At 34.3% G+C, this 13,882-nt stretch overlaps 1 long non-coding RNA gene across 1 annotated transcript in view; it reads left to right on the top strand.

The window, feature by feature from the left end:
* LOC114580019 overlaps positions 1-1,801 on the top strand; it is an 8,596-nt gene extending 6,795 nt beyond the window's left edge. The window contains exon 2 of the long non-coding RNA XR_003701325.1: positions 1,524-1,801. This is a non-coding gene — a long non-coding RNA (uncharacterized LOC114580019). The remainder of the gene's footprint in view (positions 1-1,523) is intronic.
* The last annotated feature ends 12,081 nt before the right edge of the window (positions 1,802-13,882 follow it).

Below are 13,882 nucleotides of genomic sequence, written 5' to 3'. Positions count from 1 at the left end.
ACCTCCAAGAAAATAAGTCACTTAATTAATTAACCCTAATTTACCACTTTAATTAAACCTCAAAATTTTCAAAACAAATCTAATAAATTCAAATTAAATCCAAAAATTATAAATAATATATGAAATTCTTTATAATTGAATTATTAATCTAATAAAATTAATATCCCCTTTATTGGAACTTAATTTGAAAATTAATTTAATTCTAATGAAAAATTACCTTTTAATTAAATTAATAAATTAAAAATTCTAAGAATTTTCCAAACATTTGAAAATACTTTCTTAGGTCATTCCTAACCTTTGGAGGTGATCCAAAGAGATTTGGGCTTCATTTAAATAAAATTTCCTAAAATACACTTAATTAAGCAATTTTAATAATTCATTAAATACCCAAAATTGGAAAAATCATAAACAATTCTAGAAAAATTCAAATTGAGTAAATTAAATGGAATTCAACTCCAATTAAAATCTAAAACTTACTAAAAATATGATTATTTTAGAAATACGCCTAAATAAAAAAGTCAACTCCTCGGTTAACTGTAGTTAAATAATTATGTCTAAATAAAAATCATAACTTTCGGTAGAAAATTCTAAATCCAATAAACTCAAAGTCTAATTACTCTCAATAGGGTTTAATATTTAATAAAAATATTAGGACTCTAAAACTTAGTTTGTTTATAAAAGTCAACTTCAGACTCATTTGATCTAGCAGATAGGATGACCTAGACATTTAAAAATTTGGTAATTCAACTTAAATTTTAAATAATATTTTCCCAAGAATTAAAACTAGCCAACCAATTAATTAAAATTGATCTCAAGACACAAATATTTAAACTTCAATTAAAATTTCCCCTTGATCTTTAACAAATCAAATCAAAAATAACTTAAACCAATTACCCAACAAAAGACATACCCGAGACCACACAGCTTTCTACACACACATAGAATTATTATTTAGGATAATACTTATAGCCTTAAGTTAGGTCGCTATTTCTTTCTTTCTATTTATGTGATTGGCGACTTGTATGTGACTTGTGTGCTAGTTATTTTGACTTTCTGTGATAATTATTGTGATGATGCTTTTAATTACTGTATTATCTCTATAATGTGATGGAAGATAAATTACAAATAGGTTAAGAACGATTTTGATATTTATGATATTTTTTGTAGGTGATCATGCTCATACAATGCAAAAAAGGGGACTAAAAATAAATAAATTATATATAATTACTACATGTGCTTCAGCTGCTTAGCCCCTAAATAAATAAGAGTATGATCAAGTATGACTGGCTTGAGTACTTTCATTTTTATATATAATTGCTTGGAATATTTTTGTTATAACTGTTTAGGATAATCTTGCAAGATATTTTAGAATTTTTCTTTTATATTATTGATATAATTTTATTCAAATTATAAAGATGAAAATCTAAAAATAAGACATTTTTAAGGCATTTTAAATATAAGGGATGTAAAGGAAAAAGAAAGCCCCTTACGAGAAATTTCTTTTCATTTGGATATCCTTCTAGAGGATGTACTACGAGGAGGTTAAAGAAAGGAGATCAATAGAGGAGCCAAAAGATGAAGATCAAGATGAAAAAATGCATTATTTTTAAGACTTGCATCGTTCTGTAGAATTAGAATTTATGTTATTGTTGATGGAGCTTGATCACCATTACTTTCTGCAGACCCTGAGTTGTATATTATATGACACTTACCATGGACTTTTGTATACTCTTTTTACTATGATTAATTTTTTATTAATGTATTTACTTTGCTTGTATAATAGTAATATCATGTTTTTATAGATTTCTTTCTTGCATATATATATATGTCTGATTTTGTTAGATTCTTTAGGGATAAAACTTTTTTACTCATACTTAAAAAATTAAAATTTTAAGAATTAAATAATATAGAAAGATGGCGATTTAGGGAATAAGCCAGAGGTTGTCCGAAGTCGCATGCATATTATTGCATTCATTTCTTTTCATTTTTAAACACTTCCCCACCTGGGGGTAGAGTTCAGATAATCCAACCTATGAAAATGAGGTGCTGAATATGAAAAAGTCTAGTCTTCTTAAAAATTATTTTGTAAGCCTTTTTAAAATTTCATGCATTCTTGATTTGAAGATTTTATATAGCATGCATTAGTCTTAGAAGCATACTACCCTTCATAAGTACAAGGCCACCTTTTTATTAAAATCATCAACATAATAAGCATCAACACATACATAAATGCATTTATGTTTCCAGAATAATAGTACTCCAACAACTATCAATTTTAAATGAGAATATTCTAAGTGACAAGGCTTCGTTTGGGGCAGCTTTCTAGTTTCGTAACAACAGTAAGAAAGTCTTCCCAAATGAAGCATAAGTACACAATTTCATAAGAATTTTCTCTTGATCGAATTTGAATGTTTGATTAGTATTTTTCACAATTTTATAAGAATTTTCCAAAGTAAAAAAATTTATCTTGATCAAATTTTATAATTCTATTTTTTTAAAATTCATCATAGTTATGAGAAAAATAACCAAACATTCAAAAGAAATTCAAGGACAAAAATTGAATAAATAAACCCTACAATGACTTTTGATTCACAAGATAAGGGCAAGAAGCCCATGGTTAGTTCAGCACCATAGCACCAGTCATACACACTTGGGTAGTCAGCAGTACAGCCTAGACCCTCCCATAGGACTCTAGAGAGTTATTAGTACATTCATGAGAGGCTTAGGAATTAATACCCCTTTAAAAGGGAAAGTGTGAAGAAGATATTTAAATTCTTTGTAAGAAGAATATTTTGACATTCTCAACGAATAATAATGTGGAAGAAAAGATATAAACATATTATCCATTCTATTGTCCATTCTATAGACATATTAGACATGTCAACATTAAAAACTATTATGTGTTCAAGGATAGAGTTGAGAAACTCATGACCAATGGGAAGATCCACCTATATGATAGTGACTCAGTACAGCCCCAAGGCAAGGTTACACAGATTGTTCAGATGATCTTAGGTTTAAGCCATATTGACAGTCAGAGTTATAATCAGAGCAGTGGCAGTAGATCACCTTATGGTTCTAAGGGAGAGTGGAAGATGACACTCTCTCGTAAGATAAAGAGTATAATTAGATATACAATTCAGAGTTCAGAGGTAGTTGAGAGGAGGCCTTTTCAGGCTAAGTCGATAGTTGCCAGCCCAGTTACTTTGTCAGTTTCTTTTCCTTCTTATGTTGTAGTGCCTATTGAGCAAATTTCTTTTTTCTTTATGTAATAAAAAAAAGTATGAAAGAGAAAAATTATTATAACTTCAGAGAGGAAGACAAGGCCCCTTCCAGCACTTAAGTTGAAGGATTTAGTTTTTCCTTTGACTGATGATGAATTAATGAAATAAGATTATTCTGACTACTTTGATCTTTTATTTATTTTAGCTCTACTTTTTTTAAAACTCGTTCTTCTCATGAGTTGCATATTGTTAGTAATGTTAATGATTCTTCATGTGATGATAAGTATGAGTGTGAGGAAGAGTTTGTATTTACCATTCTAGAGGGTGGTTATTACATTGATTCAGGAGATGAGTCCAAGCATCCACTCGTGTCATTTTCCTTAGAGCCAACACAAAGTCATCACCACTGAGCCAAATGAATCTCCTGTTGGGGTTGACTCAATACAAGAAGTTCACTTGCATTCAGGAAAAGTCCTTCTACCTAGGATGACTAAAAACACAAAAGAAAAAGATTAAACTATTATTATCCAGCATGATGATCATATTCCTTCTTCCTAAGAGTAGTCTATGGAGAAAGTAAAAGGCCCTTAGTTGGAGATTGATCACAATATGTTTACTCACCTAAACAAAATTTATTCCCTTCTTAATATCTACAATGCTCTTATGATATCTTCTGACTTGAGAGAGACTCTGGTAAAAGCACTGTTGGAGCTAAAATCTTATCAAGCTTTCTTTGCTTCTGAATCTGTTAGGGATGTATGCTATTTGAGAGAGATGTCATGTATTACCTTTTTAGATATAGATCTTCTCTTAGGGACTTTTGAGTATAATTATCCATTATATGTCACCATTGAAGTTAATGGTTATGAGTTGAACATGGTCCTCATTAACCAGGGAGTTTCATACATCATCTTGAGTTATGAAACTTTAAAGAGACTCTCTCTCTATATCATCTAAAGCTTACCTCCGATAAAATTATGTTGAAAGACTTTAATGACTAAGGTCAGCATGCTCTAAGGTATATTATCTTGCCTTTGAAGTTTGGAGGTTTCCTGACTGAGGTAAAGTTCATGTTATTAAAGTAGTTACCTCATATAAGGCTCTTTTAGGAATACCTTAGATTCATAAATATTGAATGGTACCCTCTACCTTGCACCAATGCATGAAGTATTTGAGAAATGATAAGGAATATTTCATTTCTGGGGATACTTAACCTTTTTCCATGCACGAGGTCTCTATCTATGATGATGTCGAGCATTTTATACCTCAAAAGGCTCGTAGACCTACTACCCAGTCATTAGTGATACCTACTAATATTGTACATGTTCCTATATAGTCACTTACATAGGGCCCTATACAACCACTGATAGAGGATCCATCACATGTTAGTATTGAGGTAGATGTTTACACTGTAGATCCTATTGGATCTTCCTTTCAATTTACTGTTAGACATGATGTTCCCCCTAGTAGAGGTAGGGGATAGCGATGTAGAGATAGAGAGTCGTCTTGCCCCGCGAGAAACTTTGAAACTCAAATTCCTCTTCCCTCACGTCTTTATACTTCCTCTTTGACCGACGAGTCCGACTCTTTTAATGATAAGATGATTAACATTCCTCATTATTCAATTCCCTCACCAGCCCTAAGTTTTACTGATTATAGTTCGATCCCTATCTTTCGTATGTACATGATATATAAGGGTGGCTTAGTTATTAGTATTAGCTCAGACAAGGAGGTAGACATTTGATGTCGGACTACTAGCCAACAATCTCTTTTCCATCATATATGTGGGATAAAGGTTGAGGAATCTCATCAATGATCTTCTGTTGCTCCCTCACCTATTGATTATGGCCCACTACAGACTAACAATCGCTATATGCCTACACTGCACAAATTCTTTGTGCCACTACGGTCTAGTGAGTGTGCCTCATTATCCCATAGCGTAGGTGCGCCACTAGTTCTTGAGAGTCAGAGTCATGCGGAGACTGCTATTAATAATAGAGTCACACATGTCCCTCATTATTTTTCCCTTTTATAGATAGTTGTATTGAGCGAGGTGTCGTTCCTTCAACTTGGTCTGATGAATGAGCTTTATAGTAAGCCAGCATTTGTCGAATTGATAAGCCTCAAACCCATAAATACTTGGGTTATATTGAGGAGAATCAATTTACTCATACCAATGTTCGTGATGTCTCTCACTCATATCTAATTGTTTCCCTAACCGATAAGGAAGACCCAGGTGATGTTGAGGACCTGAACAATTATAAATATTAATATTTAATTATATTTAATAACTAATAAATTTAAAAGAAACAAATGAGTCAAGAATGCAGAATCTCTGTGTATTGATTTCCTGTAATTAGCCTCAAAATATTGAAATAGAACTATTAGTTAGAGTTTTTGATATACTTTGCTCGATGATTTTTTGAATCTTTCAAAGTTAAAACTATCTTACAAGAAACTAACTGGAAGCAACAGGAAAGAATAACATAAAGAAACAATACTTTTTTCAGAATTATCTCGCATGCACTCTGTCAACCCCAAAAGCAAAGAGAAAGCATCAACTTTTAAAATTTCAAATAAAAGTAAAGGACTGGTAGAGAATCTTCATATTGAAATCATCATCATAATAAGCATCAACACATACATATTTGCATTCACATTTCCAGTACAATAGTACTCCGATAACTATCATTTAAAATAAGAAAATTCTATGTGATAAGGCTTCGTTTGGGGAGACTTTTTAGTTTCGTAACAATAATAAGAAAGTTGTCCCAAATAAAGCCTAAATAGACTTTAATATTTTTTTAATTTATCTTGATCAAATTTGAATGTATGGTCGATGTTTTTCACAATTTTATAAGAATTTTCCAAAGTGAAAATTAATCTTGAACAAATTTCATAATTCTATTTTTTTTCAAAATCATCATAATTATGAGAAAAATAACTGAACATTCAAAAGAAATTCAAGGACAGAAACTGAACAAATATACCCTACAATGACTTTTGAGCCACAAGATAAGGACACGAAACCCATGATTAGTTCAAGACTATAGTAGCCGTCATAAACACCTAGGCAGTCAACAGCACAATCTAGACCCTCCTATAAGACTCCAAAAAGTCAGCAGTACCTTCAGGAGAAGCTTAGCAAGGAATACTCCTTTAAGAGAGAAAGTGTGAAGAAGATATTTAAATTCCTTATTTAAAAAATATTTTGACATTCCCAACAAATAATAGGGAAGAAGAAGAGGGAAAGACAGATCATCCACTATATTATCCTATCCACAGACATATTGGGCTGTCATTGAAGATTATTATCTGTTCAAGGATAGAGTTGAGAGACTCATAGCCAGTGGGAAGATTCATCTACAGGATAATGACTTGGTATAACCCTTGAGCAAGGTTACTCAGATTATTAAGATGATCTCATGTTCCAACTAGATTGATAGTTATAGTGATGTTCATAGTAGTGGAAGTAGACCCGTGGCTCTGAGGGAGAGTTGCAGCAAGCACTCTCTCTCGTAAGAAAAAGAGTATGATTAGACAGGCAGTTCAGAGTTCAGAGGCATTTGAGATGAGGCCATCTCAGGCCAAGTCGATAGTTACTAGCCCAATTACTTCGCTAGTATGTTTTCTTTATATATTATAGTGCCTATTGAGCAAATTTCTTTTTCTTCATGTAATAGAAAAATATATGAAAGAGAAAAAATTGTAAATGTCTTCCAAATTAAGATATACTATGGTAAAGTTCTACTAGAGTCAGAATCTTATCAAGCTTTCTTTGTTTCTGAATCTATTGGGGATGCATGCTATTTGAGAGAGATACTATATATTACCTTTCATATCGAGATCTTCTCTTAGGGACTTCCAAGTGCAGTTTTTTCTTATATGTCACCGCTGAAGTCAATGGTTATGAGTTGAACAGGGTCCTCATTGACCATGGAGCTTTAGTCAACATCCTGAGTTATGAAACTTTAAAGAGTCTCTCCCTCAATTATTTCAAGCTTACCTATGATAAGATTATGTTGAAAGGCTTCGATGACCAAGGCCAATGCACTTTAGAGTCTATCACACTATCTTTGAATTTTTTAGGTTTTCTTATTTAGGCAAAGTTTCATGTTATTAAAGCAGATACCTCATACAAGGCTCTCTTAGAAAGGCCTTGGATTCATAAATATAGAATGGTTCCCTCTACCTTACACTAATGCATGAAGTAAATAAGAAATGATGTGGAGTATTTCATTCTTGGAGATACTCAGCCTTTTGATGTGAACGATGTCTCTATCTATGATGATGTCGAGTATTAAATACCTCGAAAGGCTCGTAGAACTCCCACTACCGAGTCACTAGTGATACCTACTAGTATTATATAAGATCCTACGCAGTCACTTGCACAGGGCCCTATACAACCACTAGTATTGGGTTTATCATATGTTAGTATTGAGGGATATATTTTTGCTATAGATCCTGTTATATCTTCCTTTCAGTTTGTAGTTGGGCATGATGTTCCCCTATTAGAGGTAGGGGATGGCCCGGTAGAGGTAGAGGTAGAGAGTCAGCTCACCCCGCAAGAGACATTGACACTCGAATTCTTCATCCCTCTTATCTTTACACTTCCTCCATGACCGTCGAGCCTGATTCTTTTGATGATGAGATGATTGATGTTCCTCATCATTTAGTTCCCTCACCATCCCAGAGTTTTACTTATTATAGTTTGTTCCCTACCTTTCATAGGTACCTGATACGTGAGGGTGGCTTAGTTGTTAGTAGTAGCTCGTACGAGGAGGTAGACATATGACGTTAGATTAGTAGCCCACAATCTCTTTCCTATCAGATGTACGGGATAAGAGTTGAGGAATCTCATCAATGATCTTCTTTTGCTTGCTCCCCTAGTATTGGTGGTCCACTACAGACTAATAATTACTTTGTGCTTATACTACACAAATTCTTTATGCCACCATGGTATAGTGTGTGTGCCTCATTATCCTATAGCGTAGGGCCCTACTGGGTCATGAGAGTCAAGGTCCTATGGAGACCGCTATGGATAAAAGGGTCACACAGGTCCCTCGTTATTTTTCCCCTTTTATAGATAGCTATTTTGAGCAGGGTGTCGTTCCTTTGACTTGGTCCGCTAAACGAGCTTTACAGCAAGCCCATATCTAGTGAACTGATATGCCTCAAACCCAAAAATTCTTAGCTTATATTATGGAGGATCAATTTACTCATGCCAATATTTGTGATATCTCTCACTCATATCCAGTTGTTTCCCTTACCGATGAGGAAGACCCACATGATATTGAGGGCATAAATAGTTATAAATATTAATATTTAATTATATTCAATAACTAACAACTCTAAAAGAAACAGATGAGTCAAGAATGCAGAGATCTCTGTTATTGGTTTCCTACAATTAGCTTCAAATTATTGAAAGAGAACTCACGGTTAGAGTTTTTGATATACTTTGCTCGATGGTTGTCTGAATCTTTCATAGTGAAAACTATCTTACAAGAAACTAACTAGAATCAACATCAAAAAATAACATAAAGAAACTATACTTTCTTCAAGATTCTCTCACATGCACTTCATCAATCCCAAAAGGAAAGAGAAAGCATCAACTTTTAAAATTCCAAATAAAAATAAAAGGACAGGTAGGATATCTTCTTATTGAAATCATCACCATAGTAAGCATCAACACATACATATTTGCATTCACATTTCTAGTATAATAGTGCTCCAACAACTACCAATTTCAAATGAGAAAATTCAAAGTGATAAGGCTTCATTTGGGGCAACTTTCTAGTTTCGTAACAGCAGTAAGAAAGTCATCCCAAATGAAGCCTAAGTAGACTTAAATATTTTTAAAATTTATTTTGATCAAATTTTAATGTCTGGTCGATATTTTTCACAATTTCATAAGAATTTTCCAAAGTGAAAATTTATCTTGAGCAAATTTCATAATTCTATTTATTTATTTTTTTCAAAATCATCATAGTTATGAGAAATATAACCGAACATTTAAAAGAAATTCAAGGACAGATACTGAACAAATATACCTTACAATGACTTTTGAGTCACAAGATAAGGACATGAAGACCATGGTTTAGTTCAGCACCACAACAGCCATCATACATACCTGGGCAGTCAGCAGCATAATCTAGACCCTTCCATAGGACTTTAGAGAGTCAGCAGTACCTTTAGGAGAAGCTTAGCAATGAATACCCCTTCAAGAGGGAGAGTGTGAAGAAGATATTTAAATTTCTTATTAAGAAAAATATTTTGATATTCACAATGAATAATAGGGTAGAAGAAGAGGAGTAGACAGATCATCCATTATATTATCCATTCCATAGACATATTGGGCATGTTATTGAAGACTATTATGTGTTCAAGGTTGGAGTTGAGAGACTCGTGGCTAGTGGAAAGATTTATCTAGAGGATAATGACTTAGTATAACCTATAGCAAGGTTACTCAGATTATTCAGATGATCTCAGGTTCCAACTATGTTGACACTCATAGTGATGGTCAAAGTAGTGGTAGTAGATCACCCTATGGTTCTGAGGGAGAGTGGTAGCTAGCACTCTCTCATAAAATAAACAGTATGATTAGACAGGCAATTTAAAGTTTAGAGGCAGTTCAAAGGAGGCCTTCTCAGGCTAAGTCGATAATTACCAGCCCAATTTCTTCGCCAGCTTATTTTCATTCTTATATTGAAGTGCCTACTGAGTATATTTCTTTTTCTCGTGTAATAAAAAATTGAATGAAAGAGAAAAAACTGTTATAACTTCAGTGGAGAAGACAACACCCCTTCCAGTAGTTATGCTGAAGGATTTTGTTCTCCCTTTGAGTGATGATGAATTAATGGAAGAAGATGATTTTGGCTACTTTTGATCTTTTGTTCCATCTAGCTCTAGTTTTTCTAGCACCCATTCTTCTCATGAGTTGTATATTTCTAGTAATGTTAATGATCCTTCATGTGATGATGAGTCTAAGTGTGAGGAAAAGCTTATGTTTACCATTCCAAATGGTGGTTCTTACGTGGATTCAGGAGATGAGTTCGAGAATCCACTCCAGTCACTTTTCTTAGAGCCAACATAAGCCATCACCACTGATCCAAATGAATCTCTATTTGGTGCTGACTCAATACATGAAGTTCACTTATATTCAAGGAAAGTCCTTCCACCCAAGATGGCTAAGAACACTAAAAAAAAAGATAAAACTATTGTTACCCAGCAGGATTATTCTATCCCTTCTTTCCAAGAGCAGTCTAGGGAGAATAAAAAATACCCTCAACTAGAGGTTGATTACAACGTGTTAGCTCACCTAAATAAAATCCCTTCCCTTCTTAGTGTCTACGATGCTCTTATAATTTCTTTAGACTTGAGAGAGATTCTGGTAAAAGCAATACTGGAGCTAGAATCTTATCAAGATTTCTTTGCTTCTGAATCTGTTTGAGATGTGTGCTACTTGAGAGATAAATCATGTATTACCTTTTGAGATCGAGGTCTTCTCTTAGGGACTTTTGAGCATAATTGTGCCTTGTATGTCACTGATGAAGTCAATAGCCATGAGTTGAACAGAGTCCTTATTGATCAGGAAGCTTAAGTCATCATCTTGAGTTATAAAACTTTAAAGAGTCTCTCCCTTGATCATTTAAAGCTTACCTCTGGTAAGATTATATTGAAAGGCTTCAATGACCAAGGCCAACATGCTTTAGGGTCTATTATCTTGCCTTTAAAGTTTAGAGGTTTCTTGACTAAGGTAAAATTTTATATTATTGAAGCAGATACCTCATGCAAAGCTCTCTTAGGAAGGTCTTGGATTCATGAATATGGAATGGTACCCTCCACCTTGCACCAATGCATGAAGTATATTAGAAATGATGTGGAGTATTTCATTTCTAGGAAACTCAACATTTTTTTGTGCACGAGGTCTCTATCTATGATGATATCGATCATTACATACCTCAAAAGGCTCCTAGACCTCCCACTGCCCAATCAGTAGTGATACATATTAATATTATACAGGGTCCTACACAGACACTTGTACAAGGCCCTATTTAACCACTAGTATAGGATCCATCATATGTTAATATTGAGGAAGATGTTTCCACTACAGATCATGTTGGATCTTTCTTTCAGTTTATAGTTAGACATGATATTCCCCCTAGTAGAGGTAAGGGATGGTAGGGTAGAGGTAAAGAGTTGCTTGCCCCACGAGAAACTTTGACACTCGAATTCCTCTTTCCTCGCATCCAACTCTTCTAATGATGAAATGATTGATATTTCTCATCATTCAGTTCCCTCACCAACCCTAAGTTTTGTTTATTACAGTTTGCTCCCTATCTTTCATAGGTACATGATACCTAAGTGTTTCTAAGTTGTTAATATTAGCTTATACGAGGAGGTAGACATCCGATGTCAGACTACTAGCCAACAATCTCTTTCATATCAGATGTGCGGGATAAAAGTTGAGGAATCTCATCAATGATCTTCTGTTACTCCCTCCCCTAATAATGGTGGTCCACTACATACTAATAATCGCTCTATACCTACACTGCACAAATTCTTTGTGCCACCATGGTCTAATGAGTGTGCCTCGTTATCCCATAGCATAGGTGCCCCTTGGTTCCTGAGAGTCACGGTTCTACAGAGACTGCTATGCATAATAGGGTCAGATAGGTCCCTCATTCTTTTTCCCCTTTTGTGGATAGCTGTATTGAGAGGGGTGTCATTCCTTTAACTTAGTCTGATGAATGAGCTCTACAGTAAGCCTACATTTGGCGAACTGATATACCTCAAACCCAGAAAGGCTTGGGTTATATTGAGGAGGATCAATTTACCCATGCCAATGTTCGTGTTGTCTCTCACTCATATACAATTATTTCCATTGCCGATAAGGAAGACCCGGGTGATGTTGAGGGCTTGAACAATTATAAATATTAATATTTAATTATATTTGATAACTAATAGATTTTAAAAAAACAAACGAGTAAAGAATGCATAGATCTTTGTACATTGGTTTCCTGTAATTAGCCTCAAATTATTGAAAGAGAACTAACAATTAAATTTTTAATATACTTTGCTCAACGGTTTTTTGAATCTTTAAACTATCTTATAAGAAACTAACTGGAAGTAGCAGCAAAGAATAACATAAAGAAACTATACTTTCTTCAGGATTCTCTTCGTTTAACCCAGAAGCAAAGAGAAAGCATCAGCTTTTAAAATTCTAAATAAAAGCAAAAGGACTGGTAGAGAATATTTACATTGAAATCATCACCACAATACACATCAACACATACTTTTTTGCATTCATGTTTCTAGTACAATAGTACTCCAACAACTACAAATTTCAAATGAGAAAATTCTAAGTGACAAGGCTCCGTTTGGGGTGACTTTCTAGCAATAAGAAAGTTGTCCCAAATAAAGCTTAAGTAGACTTTAATATTTTTAAAATTTTTCTTGATCAAATTTGAATGTTTGATTGATATTTTTCACAATTCCATAAGAATTTTCCAAAGTGAAAATTTATCTTGATCAAATTTCATAATTCTATTTATTTATTTTTTTTTCAAAATCATCATAGTTATGAAAAAAATAACCGAACATTCAAAAGAAATTCAAGGACAAAAACTGAATAAAGATACCCTACAATGACTTTTAAGCCATAAGATAAGGATACAAACCCATAGTTCAGCACCACAGTAGCTGTCATACACACTTGGGCAGTTAGTAGCACCGTTGTTGACCTTATTTTCCCTTCACCCTTGTGTTAAAGGGTTTAACTTGGCCAAATTGACCAAGCTAAGCCCCAAGACTACCTCCCTTATATTTAGTGGGTCAAACCAAGTATACTGGGCCCAGATCGAATACTTGGGTCAACCTGATTGACTAGGTCAACCTAGGTTGACCCAAATTCCTCTCCATTCAGTTTCAAATCCATCCCAATACTTTTTTGGCTCGAGTCTCGCCTCCCTTAGACTTAGTAGGTCAGACCTGACCTATTGGGCCTAGACCTAAGCCTTGGATCAACCTAGTTGACCAAGTCGACCCAAGTTGATCCATTAAGCCCTAAGGACCCCAAATCAAATTCAAATCACTTCCATAGCTCTTAGGCTCAACCCCTTACCTATTGAACTTAATTGACCAGGTTGTCCAACCCAAGCCTTAATGCATTCAAATTCTTTCCTATTGATCCTTAGAGCAAACCACGTCCCAATAAGCTTGATTTCTCTCCTAATTAGCCCTAGATTTAATCTAGGCCATTGATTAAAAGCTTGGGCCTTTAAATAGAGGAAATTAAGAATTATTAAGGAGCTTTTTGCTATTTCTCTCTCTCTCCAAGTACTCCCAAGCCGTGAGACTTACTGTGAGAGTTCTCCTAGACCTCCTCCACTATTCCCAAGTCAAACCCCACCATCAAGCACCTACCGGCGATGAGTTTCCGGTGACCCGAGGCTTGAAGTGTTCCAAGGCAATTTCCCATCAATCCAAGGGTATAAAGGATCGATTTCAACTAGGAAATTATACGATGACAGTCTACAAGCTCAACCGTATTGAGATCTACTAAATCCATTCATTGGATTGAGGTAAAATCAATACCCTATACAACATAAACTTAGTTAGCTTTCCATATTGTGTGTTTTAGACCGTGAAAAGCACCCCCC

This window comes from Dendrobium catenatum, unplaced genomic scaffold (assembly GCF_001605985.2).
Source record: "Dendrobium catenatum unplaced genomic scaffold, ASM160598v2 fragScaff_scaffold_743, whole genome shotgun sequence".
Taxonomy (NCBI): Eukaryota; Viridiplantae; Streptophyta; class Magnoliopsida; order Asparagales; family Orchidaceae; genus Dendrobium; species Dendrobium catenatum.
Note: the sequence above shows the minus strand (reverse complement) of the source record. Positions and strands in the feature narration are given on the sequence as shown.